The 18,493-nt window shown below is 42.2% G+C and overlaps 1 protein-coding gene across 3 annotated transcripts in view; it reads left to right on the top strand.

Moving 5' to 3' along the window:
• Positions 1-18,493, top strand: part of LUZP1 (leucine zipper protein 1) — a 105,576-nt gene that overhangs the window by 55,438 nt on the left and 31,645 nt on the right. For 2 of the 3 annotated variants that reach the window (XM_030324865.2, XM_030324864.2), the window contains exons 2-3: positions 13,092-13,198; positions 18,084-18,173. The gene's annotated coding sequence lies outside the window, so the exon portion shown is untranslated. The remainder of the gene's footprint in view (positions 1-13,091; positions 13,199-18,083; positions 18,174-18,493) is intronic. The other variant, XM_030324869.2, reaches the window with a different exon arrangement.

Below are 18,493 nucleotides of genomic sequence, written 5' to 3'. Positions count from 1 at the left end.
GTTGTAAGCATTTCATTATGTCTCTCTAAAAGTTAAGGACTTCTTACAATTAAAAAAACTATAATTTTAATATCACATTAAAAAACAGAATTCTTTAATACCATCAAATATCCAGTCAGTCAAATTTTCATTTTCTCATCAATGATTCTGTTTTGTTTCTTACAGTTAGTCTGAATTAGGATCCAGTTAAGATCCATACATTGTGGCTGGTTGGTTGTATCTTTTTTTTTTTTTAATTTTTTTTTTAAGGTTTATTCATTTTTCAGAGGCAGAGAGACAGAGCATGAATGGGGGAGGGGCAGAGAGAGAGGGAGACACAGAATCTGAAACAGGCTCCAGGCTCTGAGCTGTCAGCACAGAGCCCGACGTGGGACCTGAGCTCACAGAAGGTGAGTTCATGACCTGAGCTGAAGTTGGACGCTCAACCGATTGAGCCACCCAGGCGCCCCTGGTTATATCTTTTTTAAGAATCTTTTAATTTTATAATCTCTCCATATCCCCTCCTTTTTTTTTTTTAAAAAAAAACATACAGGGTATGGTAGTTGTATGTTGCTGCATAACAGAATTTAGCAGCATAAAACAATATACATTTATTATATCACAGTTTCTGTGGGATAGGAAGCCAGGCATGGCTTTAGCTGGGTCTCCTGCTTCAGGCTCTTAGCTGTAATCAAGATGTCAGCCATCAAGGTGTGACCGAAGAAGGGTTTGAAGTTCACTCAGTTGTTGGCAGGATTCAGGTCCTTGTGGGCAGTTAGACTGAGGGCCTCCATTCCTTACTGGTTGGTAGATGGAGGCCACCTTTAGTTCCTTGCCATATGGGCTTCTGTAGCACAGCAGCTAGCTTCATCAAAGCAAGCAAGAGATGGCAAAAGAGAGAAAGAGCCAATAAGAAAGAATTCAGTCTTTTATAAGCTAATCTCAGAAATGACATCTCATAATTCTTGCCTATGTTCTCACTGTTAGACACCAGTCTTGAGGCCCAGACCAAACTCAAGGGGAAGAGCCCACATAGAACATGGACACTAGGGGGTGGAGATCTTTGGGAGCCATTTTAGAAGACTGCCCATCTTCTAGAGATAAACTCTAGAGTCCAGGTCTGCTGACTATCAATATATTTGCCTTTTTACCATATTTTTGGTGCCACTGGGGAGAACAAGGCCCCTCAACTCACGCATTTCATTTCCCTCCATCTGTGTAATAACTCCATTATGCAGTTTCCTTTTGTGACACTCTGATAAATGTCATGTTTATATATGTCAATAACCAGAGCCAGTTGTTAAAAATCATAGGTAGGATAGGTTGATTGGGCTTTTTCAAACCTTGACCAAGAAATAAACCAGTCACTGGTCTTTAAAAAAAAAAAAAATTAACTATGTGTTTCACACTGTGCCAGGCCTATGGAGGTACAAAAAAAGCATAAAAGAATAAGAGTTTATAGTTATTGTGTGGGATGGACAATAAGTGCAAAAAATTAGAAATTAGCGTTGAGTCAATCGGCCAATATTGTTTGGCGCACAAAGCTCTGTGTACAAAGCTCCATGTTAAGTGCTATGGAGAATATCAAACTCGGTAAGACAGCCTTTTGCTCTCTCCTTAGGGGATGATACAAAACAAAGTTACAATGCAAAGTAGACTGGGAATTGTGCAAGTAGAGATATGGACAAAGTACTTTGGGAGCAAAGGATGGAGAATCTTAGAATGTTAGAGTCAAAAAGGTCCCTTAGCATCAGGGCCAGTGGTCTTTACCATTTGGAGACATGGAGCCATTTAGTCAGAGAAGTTTGAGTCCTTGCTAAGATAAGAGAATCAAGTGAAATTAGAATATAACTTTTTTAGCGGCTAGAGATTGGAGCACTTAAGTTGGAAACAGGTAGCCTTAGATCATAGAACAGACTACTCCAAGAATGTGGACTTTCTCAGTAACACACCTCAACTGGCCAAAGGTAGATTCTGCAGCTGCTCTGTGTACCTGTAATATAACAATAACCATGTTTTATAATATACAAAGTACTTTCACATATATTATTTCATTTGGTCCTTACAGCCTTGGAGTCTGGATATATTGTTATCTTTGTTTTACAGATGAGGAAACTTCTACTCAGAGAATTATAATATCTATTAAGGATCACAGAACCAGTAAATTAGAGAGACAGGACTGGGTCTCAGGATTTCATTGCCCTGTGTTCTGCTCAGTATGTGTGCTCTGAGTGTGTGTGCTGTTTGTTTTGTTTGTTTTTAATACTGAAGACACTGACTTGAGACTTGTTGGCAAGCATGGCTTTCTGAGCAGATGAGATAAAGAGGCACATCCAGGGCTATAAGAAGGAACTTGGACAAGGGTTGGTGGTGGGGAGATGCAGAGAACCTGGCAGAGAGCCTGCTGATGTCTTCTGCCCAGGGGCATCCTCCCTGCCCTTTCACATGCTGCCCAGCAACACCTCTGGCCTCACCCACCTCTCCTGGTACTCCTTTAAAATTATTTCTGCTGGAACTGGGCAAGTAAATTTCTCAGGGTTCCTTTCCCGAGGTCTTCCTAGTACACTTACAAGGAAAGAGAAACTAAATAAAAACACACAGGGGATACAATGCTTTATCAGAATGGTGAGAAGAAGAAAATTGGATTAACATTTATAGAACACATTATGCCAGGCCTTATCTGCTTATACTGAATCTGTATTTCCATATAGTCCTTTACATCAGTCCCATGAAGTTTAGATATTATAGTCTCTGTGTACACTTGAAGAAATTGAGATCGTGAAGTTTAATCACCCGGACTGCTGTGTGACTGAAGTATAGAGGAAACCAAGATTCCCTGGCTTCTGAGACCATGTGTACTCCTCCCATTGTGGTATGTTGCCTGGGCAGCAGGCAGGGTGGAGAAGGAGTGTGGAACAGAGACAATGGGAAGTTCTCTAGAGGCTGTAAAATGGAAAGAAACTTCTTGCTGGGGGTAGAAATAACGATGACTCCCCCAAAATGAGCCTTGGAATTAAAATGGCAGAGAAAACTTTCTAAACCCAGGCCCTCTGGTATAAAAAGCCACGTGTTCTGTTCCTGACACACCAAGGGAAAGTGTACATTTTTATCTTCCATTGTAGTGAAGATGAGATCTGTGTTTGAAAAAAGACTTCCAGATTGATACTCTGGACATTTAGGAATCGGTCCAAGGGGAACGGAATTCTTAGCTGAATAAAAAGGTTTGAAGCCCTTGGGTGACTTGCGGCTGCCAGGACCTGCCGCTTGTACATGTGGCAGTGCGAGGATGGTGCCCCCTTTAAACAGAAACAGACCAAACAGCTCATCCTCAACCCTGCATCCTCTTGAATCTAAACAAGATGTCTGTATTTACTGCCTCCCTCCTCTTAGCCTGTCCTAGGCTGGCTTCTGCCCTGTCATTTCACTGTACACTTCAGTAAAGTCACTGATGTCCTTCATGAAGCTGAATTCAACAGACTTTTCAAATTCATTTTCTCGGTGAAGTTAATGCTGTTGACCACTCCTTCTAGAAATACTCTCTTGTCTTGGCTCAAGTGATATAACACTGTCTTGTTCTTTCTCCTACTTCTCTGCTGTTTCTGCAGGTTCATCCTCCGTTCTACAGCTATTAAATGTACTACTCTCGCAGGCCCTCCTCCCTGGTCATACTAGACACTCTCCCTGGGTGATCTCATCCACCCCATTGGCTTTAGTAACCACACCTCTATGCACATGACTCATAAATTTATGTATCCAGCCTGGATTGCTCCCCTGTGCTACAGACCCATCTATTTATTGTCAGCCAGGCACCATTCTAGGGTACAGAATTCCCTGGGGATATAGTGATGAGGTAGACAGAAGGTGGGGGTAGGGGTGGGGAGGAGGAGATAAACAGTAAGTAAGTAAACAAAATACCAGATGGGGTTAAGTGTTAAGGTGCACATAAACTAGGGTGATATGTTAGAGGTTGAGAGCTACTTAATATTATCTGGCCAAGTCTTTACAGAGGTGATAAAACTTAAGCTGACCCTTCAATGACTGAAAGGAGCCAGCTGTACAAAGGGAAGAGGGAACAGCTAGTGCAAAAGCCCTAAGGCCAGAAGGAACGCAGTGTGTGCAAGAAACAGGAAGTGAGGAAGGGGACCTGGTAGGAGATGAGGTCAGAGAGGTAGGTAAGGGGCCAGATCATGCAGGGCCTAGTAGACTCTGGTGAGGACTTTAGAGTATTCTAAGTGGAAGGGAAAGCTGTTAGAGGTATTTTGTTGTGTTGTTTTTAAGCAGAATAGAGTCTTGATCTGATTAAGTTTTTAGAAATTTGCTGCTGTTTGGAGAGTGGTACTCATAGGGGACAGTTGGTAGCAGGGAGGCTTAAGGAGGCTATTATAGTAGGTAGGGTGAGAGAGAGTCCAGGAGCTTGGACTAGGGTGCTTAATGGGGATGTAGAGAGCAGAGGGACAGGTTCAAGAAAATTTGGAAGTTGGAGTTGATAGGATCTGCTGATGGATTTCATGTTCGGTGTGGGGGAAAGACACATTCAGCATGGTTAGGTGTTTGGCCTGGTCAGTTGGGTGAATGGTGATAGTGTAAATAGGGGAAGATGTGAGGAGAAATGAGTTTGGGAGAAAGACGGGTGGGAGGTCAATACAATCAACAATATGGGAATATATGGATATGTGATATCGATTAGACATCCAGGTAGAGATGTCCGGTAGGCCGTCGGAAATGCTTCTGGAATTGTCAGTGCTGGAGATGAAAATTTGGAAGTCATTGATATTGAGTCATGGGACTAGATGAGATTGCCCAAAGAAGGGAGGGTGCAGATAAAAGAGGTCCTGGGACTATCTCTGGTCATGTAGAGAAGGTGGAGCAGACTGAAGGTGACCTGTGGAGTAGGATGATGAGGAAAGTATGATGTCCTGGAACCAAGGGAGAAAGTGTTTTGATGGAGAAGGAGTGGTTATTTGTGTTAAATGCCATTTGGAGGATAGGGAAGTGACCACAGAATTTGTCAGTATTGAGGCCTTTGACCCTGATGAACAGTTTTTGTGGAGCGTTGAGGATAGAAGGCTGATTGGAGTGACTGAGCATTAGAGGTATGGAAATAAAACGTGTAGAGTACTCAGAGAGGTTTTGCTGTGAAGAGAAGAGAAGCAGAGACATTGGGGCTAGACTAACTGGAAGGAGGTGTGAGATCAAGGGAGAGTTTATTGTTTCTGGTTTTTGTTTTGTTTGTTTTAAAATTTTTTTTAAATGTTTATTCATGTTTGAGAGACAGAGCATGAGTGAGGAAGGGGCAAAGAGAGGGAGACACAGATTCTGAAACAGGCTTCCGGCTCTGAGCCATCAGCACAGAGCCCAATGCGGGGGTCGAATTCACGAACTGAGAGATCCTGACCTGAGTCAAAGTTGGACGCTTAACTGACTGAGCCACCCAGGCGCGCCCCTCATTTTGTTTTTTAAGATGGGAAATTCTAGAATCTTGCTTTCCAAATGTGGCCTCTGGATCAACCTGGGAAGCTGTTAGAAATACAGTCTTAGGCCCCACCCTAGACCTACTGAGTCAGTGTCTGTGTTTCAGTGAGATCCTCAGCTGATTTGTGTGCACATTCAAGTTTGAAAAGCACTGTTCCAGAGTGTGGCTTCTCAAGCTGTCAGTGATGCAGGACAAATTAATTTTTTCTAGTCTGTCCAGGACCTACATGTGGTATTCTTATGCAGATTTTTGTCTGTAACTCACTCCACGTGTGACTCACTGTGTGAGTTCATCAGCACCCTCACTGGTCTAGACCCTGTTTGAGAAGTCCTCCTCAGATCCTATGCTTGCACGTTGTAGCAGTGTCTACAACATTGCTTGCTTCACAAGTGTCTAGGTGGCTATTCTATTCCTGTACTTACACTGGTAAGGATTTTATGAGCCAGTGCTGGCCTGTGGATCTCATGCTGTTTGGCTAGGGTCATTTGAGAGTCTGTACAGGAGAAAAATGACGTAAGAGAGTGGAGATCACTGCATATGAAGATAAGAGGGAATCAGATCCATAGTAGACATGAAAAGTTGTACTTTATGTATCAGCAGACCCTCTTCATTGTAACAATAGGGAACACAGAATGCTGACATATGGTTAGATTTGGAATTAAGGAGATGATGGTCTGAGTGTTGCTTCTTGGGGACAGTCATTTAGCTGATGGGGGTTGGAGGTTTATTGAGGAAAAAAAAAGAGGTGCAAGAGTTGTTTTGGAGAGTTGGAAAGTGAACCTAGCAAGGGGAGATATAGTAGGGTTGCTGGCAGCATCGAGGGATATGTTTGAGATTTTGTGGTGATAAATTTAAAATGTGGGGTGCCTTGCTGGCTCAGTTGGTAGAACATGCAACTATTGATCTTGGGGTTGTGGATTTAAGCCCCACGTTGGGCGTGGAGCCTGTTTAAAATTTTTTTTTAATTTTCTTATTTTATTATTAAAAAAAAATTTTTTTTAATCTTTATTTTTGAGAGAAAGAGTGTGAGCAGGGGAGGAACAGAGAGAGAGGGCAACACAGAATCCAAAGCAGGCTCCAGGTCCTGAACTGTCAGCACAGAGCCCGATGTGGGGCTTGAACCCATAACCGTGAGATCATGACCACTGAGTCACCCAGGCGCCCCTAAAAATTTTTTTTAAATGATACCAGTCAGTAGTTGCATTTTCTCTATAGACACAGTTTATAACTTAGTGCTTTGGTGTAGGCCTGGAGAGGTTGTTAGTTTGGTTTAGTGAAGATTGAAGTTTTACTAGTTGAATATTAGGGGAGGGGGACAAATGAATTAAAGATATTTGCAAGGAACTGATTATAAGGGAAATGACCACATGAAGGGAGGCATGTGATTCCATTAAATTACTTAACTTCTCTCCTCTTTTTTTTTTTTTTTTTTAATGTTTGTATATTCTGAGAGAGATCATGAGCAGGGGAGGTATAGAGAGACTCCCACGCAGACTCTGCATTGTCAGCGCAGAGCCTGATGTGGGTCTCAAACCCATGAGGCTGTGAGATCATGACCTGAGCTGAAACCAAGTGTCTGACACTTAACCATTTGAGCCACCCAGGCGCTCCTCTCCTCTTTTAGAAGATGGGGATAATAGTATCTGTTTCACAGAGTTGTTCTAAGGATTTAGTTAATTCCTATAAAGTGCCTAGAATGGTGCCTGGGGCACAGTAAGTGCCCTGTATGCAGCTGGCAGTGTTAGCTCTATGGCCACCATCTCCTGAAACAGGGAACTGGCCTTCTTACCCATCTTTTGGCACCATTTGTCCTTGCTTCCATCTGTTGTCCATACTGAAGCCAAAGTGATCTGGAAATGTGCATACCTTATCCCTACTTAAGAGTTAAATGATGGGGCGTGTGGGTAGTCTAGTCAGTTGAGCCGCCGACTTCAGCTCAGGTCATAATCTTATGGTATGGGACCTCTGAGGGCCTGTATGGTGTGGCTTGCTCCATACCTCTCCAGCCTCATTTCCTGTCACACTTCTTCTCCCTTGTTGGTCAGCCAGATCTACTTGAGCTCCTCATATTCAGCATGCTCCCTCTTCTGCTTAGAAATGTCCTCACCACTAGGGGCAGCCTTCCTAGACCTCCCTATTAATGGGTCAGCTTCTATTAATTTAATAGTATGATTCTTCAATTAGTGTTTTCCTGTTGCGCTATACAATAAATGGCATGAAGACAGTTCTGTTTCTGCTCCCTATTTTCCTCAGAGCTTGATGCACTGTAGCCAGTCAATATTTGCATGAATACGTGAATGAATGAAAGAATGCACAAACTACCTATCAACCGCTTGTCGGTCTGTGTTATTTGGGATGTGGGTCAGGACTGATTCTCTTGAGAGTAAGATCTGAGAGAATTCCTTCCAGGGTGGTATAATGGAGAGGAGAAAGCACATTTTGGATCCAAAATACCTACGTGAGAATCCACTTATCAGCTGTGTGACTTTGACCCTTTATTTCTTCCTCATTTATAAAGTAATCATGATGGTATTTACCCAGTAGGGTTACTATGAAGATTGAATTAGGTAATAAAAGCACTTTCAGTTTCTTTCTCCTTAGACTGGTTGTTGTGACTTTGCTGTTTACATTTGCCATTACCTGGTCTAATCCTTTGGGCCCCTTGGTATCCTAATTATAGACTTCCAGAGGTTAAAGGGAGCCAGCATGTTCTTCTGATTTAGCCAACTTTCTAAAGCAGGTCTAAAACCAGCAATTTTAGACATGTGGTTCTATTGCTAAACCCCACAAACACGGGCTAATTGCAAGGAAGCCTAGTCTCAATTATAGCCTACTTGTTAGAAAAGGAAACAGCGGACAGGTGGCAGTCCTTGAGGGTCTGCTTTTAAATAGATGTCCTAATCGCAAACTAGTCTTATCAATTGTTTATTAATAAATGCTTCCATAGTGTTTGAAAGTTCTTAAATCCTTTCTTTCTGATTCTAATCTTGTTTATACTCTTGGTTCTTTGTTAAGTAAGGTTTCTTTGGTAAGGTGGAAAAAGCCCTGAAGCTCAGAGATGGGATTACTGGATTCTAGTCCTGTCTCTGTTATTAGCTTCCTAAAAGAGTCACAGGTCTTAATCTGTTTGCTCATCTGTTGTAGGGGGGATAAGAGTATCTGCCTTCTTATCCCAAGAATTACACGGATAAAAAAGTTATATCCTGGGAGAATTAGACCTTATTTTAGCAGCCCTCCATCATAGATGGGTATTGAAATCTGTTATTAACATAATTTAAGAATTAATAACAAGACTCTTAATTTATTCTTTAACAAATTGAATAATTGAGATATTCTAATAAATCAAATGAGTTGGCATGTCTCCACTTTTGCCTTTTGGGATCTATTACGGTTTTCTCAGGGGCAGACGGAAACAGCATGGGTAAGGGTTCATACATGTTGTTATTGGAAAGGGCCTTAAATATCACGTCGTCTGAGTTTTTTGTTCGACTGATGAAGCTGAGGCCCAGGGAGTATAAAAGTCATGTCTGAGGTGTCAGTGGTTGAACTTCCTGTCCAAGGCTCTTCACCCTAAGAGGCACCTCTTCTTTTTACCAGTTTCTCACTTGCTCTGTACCCTTCTCTCTCGTTGGGCAGGTGGGATGGGTGGGAGGGGGATGAGAAGAAGGCAAGGCTTTCAGACATCTCTTCTGCAGGTTATGTTCTTCCCTCTGCTTTTACCTGGAATGTCTTGAACTCCAACATGAAATGACCTGAGTGCAGGAAGCTGGTCAGGTATGGCATTCAGGTTAGCTGCTTTTATCAACCGGGTGGCACCAGGTTGGCTCTCACCAAGCTGCTGGCACTCTTCAGCCTCAAACCCACTGATTGGTCACACTTCATCCTTCCATTGGCCCATTTACAGGTTGGCTTTTTGGTGAAGAGATTGCACAGGGCGGAAGAAAAACATTAAATCCCTCCTCATTTTTCTCCTGCCTGAGAATGTTGCTTCAGCAATTCCAGGTGAAAAAATGATGGTCTCCTTGCCTCTCAGTAGACACAATGGGGCACCAGATTTGACTCCTAGGACTTCGGATATTATGGTTATCTCAGGTTTAAATTTTTATCCTGCCCTCTCATTTTCCACCTTCACACTTTGTTCTTTGCTTATATCTGGAAGACCTCAAAAAGTTAATTAGTAGATATGAGGGGTGGCCTGCTCCAACAGAATTGCAGGTTAATGGTATCTCTGTGATCCTTAGTTATTCTGGGTCTCTCTGGTATCAGTTTTTCTGGTAACAGAAAGTAATCACTGTATACTCAGGTGAAGAGCTGAGGATGGTTCTTCTAGAGACTGCAGATGACCCCGAGTTTTTCACTTTGGATAATTTCTGTTTATCTGTAGATTTCATGAACTCTTTTCTCTGTCATCTCCATTCTGTTCTTAAGCTCATTCAGAGGATTTTTGTTGTTGTTGTTTCAGGTGCTATAATTTCTGTTCTGAAACTAACACTTTCAGAAAAAAAATTCAGTTTCTCTGCTTAGCTATAATTTCTGTTTTAATATCCTTGTCAAATAATTCCAGTATTTGGGTCATCTTGGAGTTGCCCTCTGCTAATTGTCTTTTCCCTTGCAAATGGCTGTAGTTTTTCTAGTTCTTTATGTAATTTGGGGTTGTCTCCTGAACATGAATGCATGTAAATGTTATGCTGTGGAGACACTGGTTTCTGTTGACGTTTTTATTTTAGCAGGCAATTAACTCAGACTCAAAACTGCCAGGTTTGTCTCCCCTGCAGGGGTGGCTGTTCAGATCCCAGTTGTTCTTTTGCCCTTGACTGAGGTGCTTGGGTCCCACCCTGTGCATGCATAGTGCAGGGGTCAGCTAGAGATTTGGACAGAGTTCATACTCAACACCTGGGACTTTGCTTCTTTGGCTCTCTTCTTTCTTCCCATTATCTGTGGCTGCTCTGGGCACTGTCTTATGGTTCCTCCAGAGAGAAAGTCTAGGGTTTGTTTTTTGACTGGCAGTGTAGCTGGATAGCTCTCTGGGGAAAGCTCCAAAAATGGAGAATTCATCCCATCCCCACCCCTTCTACCAGTTTTTGACTTCCCTCCAAAATCCGCCAGCCTTTGTTCACTTCAGACAGATAGTTTTTTTTGGCATTTTATCCAGAGTTTATGTTATCTGTTGGGGGATCATGCTGGAACCACAATTTCCTACTTGCATTTCTATCCATTATGAAAGTATTTTGGGAACAAAAGTGATACATATTTAAGAGAGCTTCATTCTTCAGCCATCAAATAAGGATGGACTCATTTTCAGTATGGCTCATTACCTCAGGTGGATTCAACCATGCTCACTTTAACATGCTTTGCAACCTGGGATCAGTCTCTTCTCCATGAGACTCATTTTCTCCTCTGGTAGATGAGGCAGTTAGACTCTGCATGATCTGTTAGGGTCCTTTCATCTCTGCTTCTAGACAGAGACAGACACACCCACCCATACCCATACTACCACCACTGTCTTCACTAGAAGTTAACAAGAAGGAGCAGAAGAGGTGCCAGAAGGAAGGGGTGTGGGTGGATCTCCCAGGGTGGAAAGCTCTCTGAAGGGGCAGCACTAAAGAGCCTGAGGGTATTTACAGTCATCCTCTTGTTCTGGGGACACAGGGTCAGTATGCCAAGGATGCAAGAAGTAAAGGAAAGAAAGAAGTCATTTGCTGCTTACTTCCATCCCTTAGAAATAAGGACAGAATGTAGACAGTTGAAAACAAATCAGGATCATCAGGAGTTCCTGTTCATCTGATTTTGGGCAGAGCATTCTATCCTGTTTTGAAGAGAATAGCCCCCTGGGCCTTAGTAATATGCCAGGAAATGTGGCAAGAGATGGGGGAGGCAGTAGCTTTCGCAGGGCTGCTGCTGTCATTGTTACGGCTGAGTGGAGACAGACCAGATGTATGTGGGCATTTTTTGGAGTTCAGAATTCTTATGTAGGAGAGGTTCTAGGCTGTGGAGAGGAAAGTGTGTCTAAGGTGGGTGGAGAGGGGAAAAGAGACAGCTGTTGGGTAAGGGGCAGGGCTCAAGGTCTGTGCACCAGTTCTGAAGCTGTTTCAATAATTAAAATAGCTGTTTACGTACATTAAATACTTTTTAAAAAGTGTGTGTGAGGGGAGGGTATTTGGGGAGAGCTAAAACTTCTCCCACATCCACTCAAGCCATTCCTTGGGTGCTGACCCTGGTATAGATCTTTTCTCCTACTTTTTTTTTCTAGTTTCGTTGCTTACCCTAATTCTTTTCTGGTCTACTGGCTTGAGTGTTCAAGCCCCTCATCTTTCTTTTAAAGCCATTTAAAAAAAACCTATCATTTGATTATCTCTCCATTTTAATTCTAAACCTTCTTGCTTTGCTCTGTAGGAGCATAGAGGTGGGGATGGACTCTACTATATATGTGTAATGGGTTTGGTAGTGGAGGTGTGGAAATGAGATTAAAGGGACCAACAGTTTGGAAGAAGGTCACATGGTGGCCTGTGTGATGTGTAAGGGAGGTATGGGCAGTTGTGAGAAAGAAGGGGGATAGTTTGCGTATAAGACCAGGTATAGATGCTTTACTTCCAGCTTAGAAGGTATCTTTCCATTCTTTGGCAAGACTTGGATGGACAGAAGTTTGCCCCAGATCTTCCACCTCCAGTAATTCTTTTGAAATTTTAGGGGTAATGTTCGGTGGGTTAGTAGACTTTTTTGGGTCTCCTGTAGAATGCTCATTACAAAACCAGAGGGTAAGTTTGCAGACAGAGATGCAATGCTTGGTTCTAATTGGTATTAGGTGGTTCGGGGCCCTTTGGAGAACCACATCTAGAAAGCAACCCAGTGACAGTCAGCCTGGTGAAGGGGCTTTTGTGTTAGACAGGTGTGGGTTTAAGGCCTGATTACCATTTATTTGCAAGCTGTAAGACCTTGGACCAGTCACTTGACTTCTTGAAATTTAGATTCTTTATTAGGGGGCAATATTGTATTATTGTCTCAAAAAATTTTTTTTAATGTTTATTTTTTGAGAGAGAGAGAGAGAGAGAGAGAGCGAGTGAGCACGAGAGGGGGAGGGGCAGAGAGAGAGGGAGATGCAGAGTCCGAAGCAGGCTCCAGGCTCTGAGCTGTCAGCACAGAGCCCAGTGTGGGACTCGAACCCATGAATCGCAAGATCACGACCTGAGCCAGAGTCAGACACTTGACTGGTTGAGCTGCCAAGGTGCCCCTGTATAATACTGTCTTGTGTACAACACAAAACATATTGCCTCGGGTGTGGTAGGTACTCCACAGATGTTTGGGGTTTTTTTCTTACCCATTTTCTAGAACATCTTATTTTTAGTAGATTCCTGGCTTTTACCCTAAACAGTTGGGTGACTCACCCTTTCCAAGTTTGTTTCTTTCCATAAATCAAGGGCATCTAACTGGTTGATTTCAAAGATCCCTCTCAAGCTGTAAGATGTCATGAGTTTTTAGACTATTGGGAAATGTATAGGTGTGTTAATTTAAGAAAGACTGTGTAGTCTCCCTTGAGACCATATCATCTGATAGGAAAAGGAAAGTCTTCTCTCCCCTCAGTTCAGTCTTGGTGCAATTCACATTTTACCTATCTCTTACTTTCTGTTTATATTCTGTCCAGGTCAAGAGGCAACTGCCATTGAAAGATAGTGAGTGCCTGTTTCTAAGACAGCAAAGTATCAGGAGAGCCCCCAGAAGCATTAACGGAAAGCTTAAATTACCTAAATGGTAAGTATGGTTGTACAGCAAAACCTGGCCACACTGATAGAATTGGATGGTTTCTGAAGTCTCTACAATTTGTGCAGCGTTGCAGGAAAGGGAGAAAAGTTAATATTTGTTGATGACCTATTATGAACCAAACACAGTGCTAAGTACTTAATGTGTTTTCTGATGTAATCAGCCAGCCAGCTAGCCAGCCTTACCTTGCATTTGGTCAACAACTTTCAGAAATAGGCCTCACTACCACTTATTGAATACTTACTGTATGCCAGGCACCTACCACTTATTGAATACTTACTGTATGCCAGGCATGGTCCTGTTTGACATATGTTATCTCCCTTAGCATTTGCACCAGCCTTATGAGGTAAGTGCTGTTATTTTTGCCATGAGGAAATGAACCTGGAGAAGTTAAAGAACTTCCAAGTTCACACAGGGAGTAAATGGGAGGACTGGATTTCAGCCCTGGGTTATTTTTGTTGTACTGTAATGTTTCTCTTTTGAGAAAGTTACTTTTTTTTTGGTTGAGACAGTGACTTAATCTTTAAAAAGCAAAGCAAAATAAACAAATGAAAGATCCTTTTGATTGACAACTAGCTCCTTTTCCTAGCCTTTCTGGATTCTTTGTGCCAGTTATTTTATTGGTTGTTGTTGACCAAGGTGGAGAGCACTAATGAAATAGAAGCAGCTCGCACAGTGCATGGCCAGAGGCCCTTACCTAGTGGTTTTGGTCACCAGTGGTAGCTGGTTAATAGCTAGAGAAAAGTTCTCTGGACAGGCAAAGCAATGGGGCAGCTGCAAAATGAGTCTGGGAACTGGGTTCTAGGGATGGTTGTGGTGGGACATAGGAAAGGGATCTCAGCAAGGCCTCTCACTGTCAGGGTGACCCCTCCTGGGAAAGGGGCACATTAGATATAGCTCAGGCTCTTCTTAAAGGGGTGGGAAACTTTGAGGCAAACTCTTGCCCTGTTAACTGGTTCAGGATTCTTGTTCTATTCCTTTCCCTGGGGCATTTTTCCTACCTCAGGGAACTGGGTTATGACACTCATTTCTGGTTGGGTAGTGTGAACAATCATTTGTTCATTGATCTTTCTGATGGTGTTATAGTCTCTTTATTGAAGCACCAATTTTTTTTTGTATGTCTCAAGTTTTTATTAAATTCTAGTTAGTTAACATATAGTGTAATATTAGTTTTAGGAGTAGAATTTAGTAATTGATCACTTACATATAACACCCAGTTCTTATTACAACAGTGCCCTCCTTAGTACCTATCACTCATTTAACCCATCTCCCTGCCCACCTCCCCTCCAGCTAGCCTAAGTTTGTTCTCTGTAGTTAAGAAGCAGCAATGTTTTCTAATAGACTTCATGAATTTGACAGAGCGGGTAATCATTTTTTTCAACAAAACTCATTACACGTACCTATTGTACATAGAGTATTTTATTATATATACTGGGGCTTATGTTCTGATGGTAAAAATTGACCACTTAACTACATGCTTAGTACAATTCTTAGAGCTAGCCAGCTCTAAACAAAATGCTAATATAGCACTAAACAGAAAAAGTCCTTGTTCTCAAGGATTATATCCTGAAGGATAGAAACATTTAAAAAAAAAAAAAAGACAGTAACTAGATACAAATAAACTAGTAAGTAGATAAATAATGTCCACTAGGCGATATGTGCCCAGAAGAATAAAAGCAGGGTAAGGTAGTCAAGTGATAGGGAGCCTGGGGTCATTGCTCCTTTATGTAAGATCAGGGAAAGCCTCTGATGAGGTGACAGTTTAAGCTGTTCTGAAAGAGGTGAGGAATCCAGCCAGGGATATCTGGGAGAAAAACATCCCAGGCAGAGGGAACAACAAGTGTAAAAGCCCCGATGTATGATGTGTCTTGTCATGTCCTTCACAAGGAGGCCAGTGTGGCTGCAGTGGAGTGGTAGGGAAAGAGCAGTAGGAGTCAGGGCAGAGAAGCAGCGGGACCCAGAGTAGGTAGGTGCTCAGAGCTAGTGTAAGACCTTTGGAGTGCATTTTATTCTAAATGAGATGGGGGAGCCACTGGAGAGTCAGAGTAGAGGAGTGACAAGAATTGACTTAGGTTTTTTTTTTTTAATTTTTAATTTTTGAGAGAGATAGAGAGTGCATGAGCAGGAGAGGGGCAGAGAGAGAAGGGGGCAGAGAATCCTAAGCAAGCTCCACGCTGACCGCAGAGAGCCCAATGCAGGGCTTGAACTCACAAACCATGAGATTATCACCTGAGCCAAAGTCAAATGCTCAACTGATGGAGCCACCCAGGTGCCCCAAATTGACTTATTTTTTGAGAGGCTTAGACTGGTTGCTGTGGGAGAATAGACTGGGGGGTGGGGGAAGGTGGGGAAAGGTAGGCAGTGTAAAGCGTAGAGACCACTTTTGCAGTGATCAGTATAGTCTAGGGGAAGGATGATGGCTTGGACTAGGGTCGTAGGGTGCATAGCCAGGAAGTAATGGATTTTGGACATATTTTGAAGGTATGGTCAACTAATTCTCCCTGTAGAGATGTTTTTGTTTTTGTTTAGTTTATTTTTCAGAGAGTGTACAAGTGTGGGAAGGGGCAGAGAGAAATGGGGAGAGAGGATCTGAAGTGGTCTCTGTGCTGATAGCTGAGCCTGATGCAGGGCTTGAACTCACATATTGTGAGATCATGACCTGAGCCAAAATCAAGAGTCGGATGCTTAACCGACTGAGCCATTCAGGTGCCCCTAGAGTTGTTTATCTGGACTTAACGTCTAGGTCACATGGGTTTGAGGGTATCATTGGAAACTTGATAGTGATCCCTGGTTAAATTCTAAAACTGACTGAGCAAAGGATGAGAACACAGTGTGTCCTAGAAGCCACTTGTGTTCACTAAGTAAGTTATGTTAACTGATAACAATTCTTTGTTTAAACTCTGCCTTGATTTTATTTAAACTATAAAAGCAGGACAAGTTTATTTTAGAAATATAGAAAGTAAAGATTAATGGGAAAAAACTCAAACTACCCCTATATAATTACTACATAACATTTTGATGTATATCAGGACAATCCAGTTTTGAAAAGATTCTAGGCTGGATGGTCAGGAATATGCTACAAAAATAACACATCCTAATTGCTAAAATTAGGTATTTAACATTTTCTCATGCGATCCCAAGACAAAATTTTGGGCTGGCTTGCATGCACGTATTGTAGAAGTATCAATAATGGATCAATGTTTATCAAGAGGGGCTGTTTTTTGTGGCATTCTGGATAGCTGTTCTTGGTTATATTTTGTTTAACTGCTTGAACATAAATTTGGATGAAGATACAGAAAAGATGTGCCTATCATATTTACAGTGAATGTTTCTAAGCTGGAATGTGTAGAAATATTTAGACAATTGAAACTATTGATTGAAACTAACTTTCAAGTTAAAGTGTGAAAAATAGTAAATAATTTGAGCTAAAACTTACATAACACCTAAGATGAACTGGGTACTTATCTAAGCACTTCACGTATTAACTCATTTACACTTACAGTAACCCTTTAAGGTCGGTATTGAAGTGTAGAGAAGTCAGGTAACTTATCCAAGGACACGTAGCTAGTAAGTGGCAAAATCAAGGTTTGAACTTGTTTGGCTCCAGTGTCTGTAATCTTTAATCTTTGTACCATACTGCCTACAAAAGATGTAAGAAATAAGTTCTATACTTAAGTTATTAAAATTAGATTTAATAGCAGTTTATTTAAAAAAAAAATCACGGAAACTACACACTGGTAGTGTGACTACCAGATTAGCTCATGCAGTCTTAAGCTTCATTATTAAAACTGGATTAACCAGGTCATCTTTCAAATCCTCCCCCACCCCTTTACCCCATTGCTACTGTCTTAGTTCAGGCCCCTATTCTATCTCTTGCCTTGACTATTGTGATATAGCTCCCTAGTTTGTCATGTCAGAATGTTCTTTCACAAATGCAGTTCTGATTGTGTTGCTCTCTTGCTTAAATCCCTTTGTTCAAAGCAGCTTGCAAATTTGCTTCCCATGTCCACTTGTAGGCATGTAGTATGTTTTGGAGGGTCTGTACAGGGTGTTCTTTTTATTTATTTATTTAATTTATTTAATTTGTTTTTAGAGAGAGAGGATGAGCAGGGGAGGGGGGCAGAGGGAGAGAGAGAGAGGGAGAGAGAGAGAATCTTAAGCAGGCTCCACACTGTCAGCATGGAGCTGGAAGCAGGGCTCAATCCCACCACCCTGGGATCATGACCTGAGCTGGAATCAAGAGTCGGATGCTCAACCAACTGAGCCACCCAGGCGTCCGTTTTATTTCCTTTTTGAATGAGTTGGCTACATATAAGAGATTCATATAAAAGTAGAACATGATCTCCCATTAGCTATTGTGTGACCAGGCCCCTGTCATCATTAACATTATTGGCCTGATCTCTTTGGCATTTGCACTTGCAACCTTTGGCATAAAGGCTAAGTACTTTCTTTTAAAAAAAATTTTTTTTTTAATGTTTATTCATTTTTGAGAGAGAGACAAAGCATGAGTGGGGGAGGAGTAGAGCGAGAGGGAGACACAGAATCTGAAGCAGGCTCCAGGCTCTGAACTGTCAGCACAGAGCCCAGTGTGGGGCTCGAACCCACGAACCATGAGATCATGACCTGAGCCAAAGTCAGATGGTTAACCGACTGAGCCACCCAGGCGCTCCTCTCCCCCCCGCCGGCTGCCTTTAAAAAAAAAAAAAAAATTTAATGTTTATTCATTTTTGAGAGAGAAGGCTAAGTGCTTTCTTGAATGTGGTACCCAGATCTGAAAATTCCTTAGATGTAGTTTGGTCAGTACAGGATACAGTCAGACTTAACCTTCATTTAATCTACCACACATTTATAAGGTTCCTGCCTTGCTCCATCACAGTATTCAGTGCCCACGTCAGGAAAACAAAGATGACACAGTCCCTGCTCTCCGAACTTAGAGCCCAGTAGAGGAATACAGCTATATGACCAAGTAAGTATCACGGGTACAGTGATGGAAGTATTTACAAAGCTTACGGGGGTGCATATTGTTGTGGGGGGGGGCTGTCTGAAAAAGCTTGAGAGAACAGGTCCTGCTGTGAAAGATGTTCACCATGGGAATGGGGTGGAGGAGGCTGGAAGGAAGAGGATAGGGGTGAAAGCGCAATCCTAAACTTGTTCCTGAAACACCACCACCTCAGCCTGTGCACTTGCTGTGAGATTTCAAGGGTGTCTATGTTGTGCCCTGTCTGCACTCTGGCCTTACCTGCTCTGTTCCTCCCCTTGTGCCTCTTCACTCAGTCCTGCTGCATT

This window comes from Lynx canadensis, chromosome C1 (genome assembly GCF_007474595.2).
Source record: "Lynx canadensis isolate LIC74 chromosome C1, mLynCan4.pri.v2, whole genome shotgun sequence".
In the NCBI taxonomy this organism is placed as follows: Eukaryota; Metazoa; Chordata; class Mammalia; order Carnivora; family Felidae; genus Lynx; species Lynx canadensis.
The sequence above is the reverse complement of the archived record's forward strand: the minus strand, read 5'-3'. Positions and strand labels throughout refer to the sequence as shown.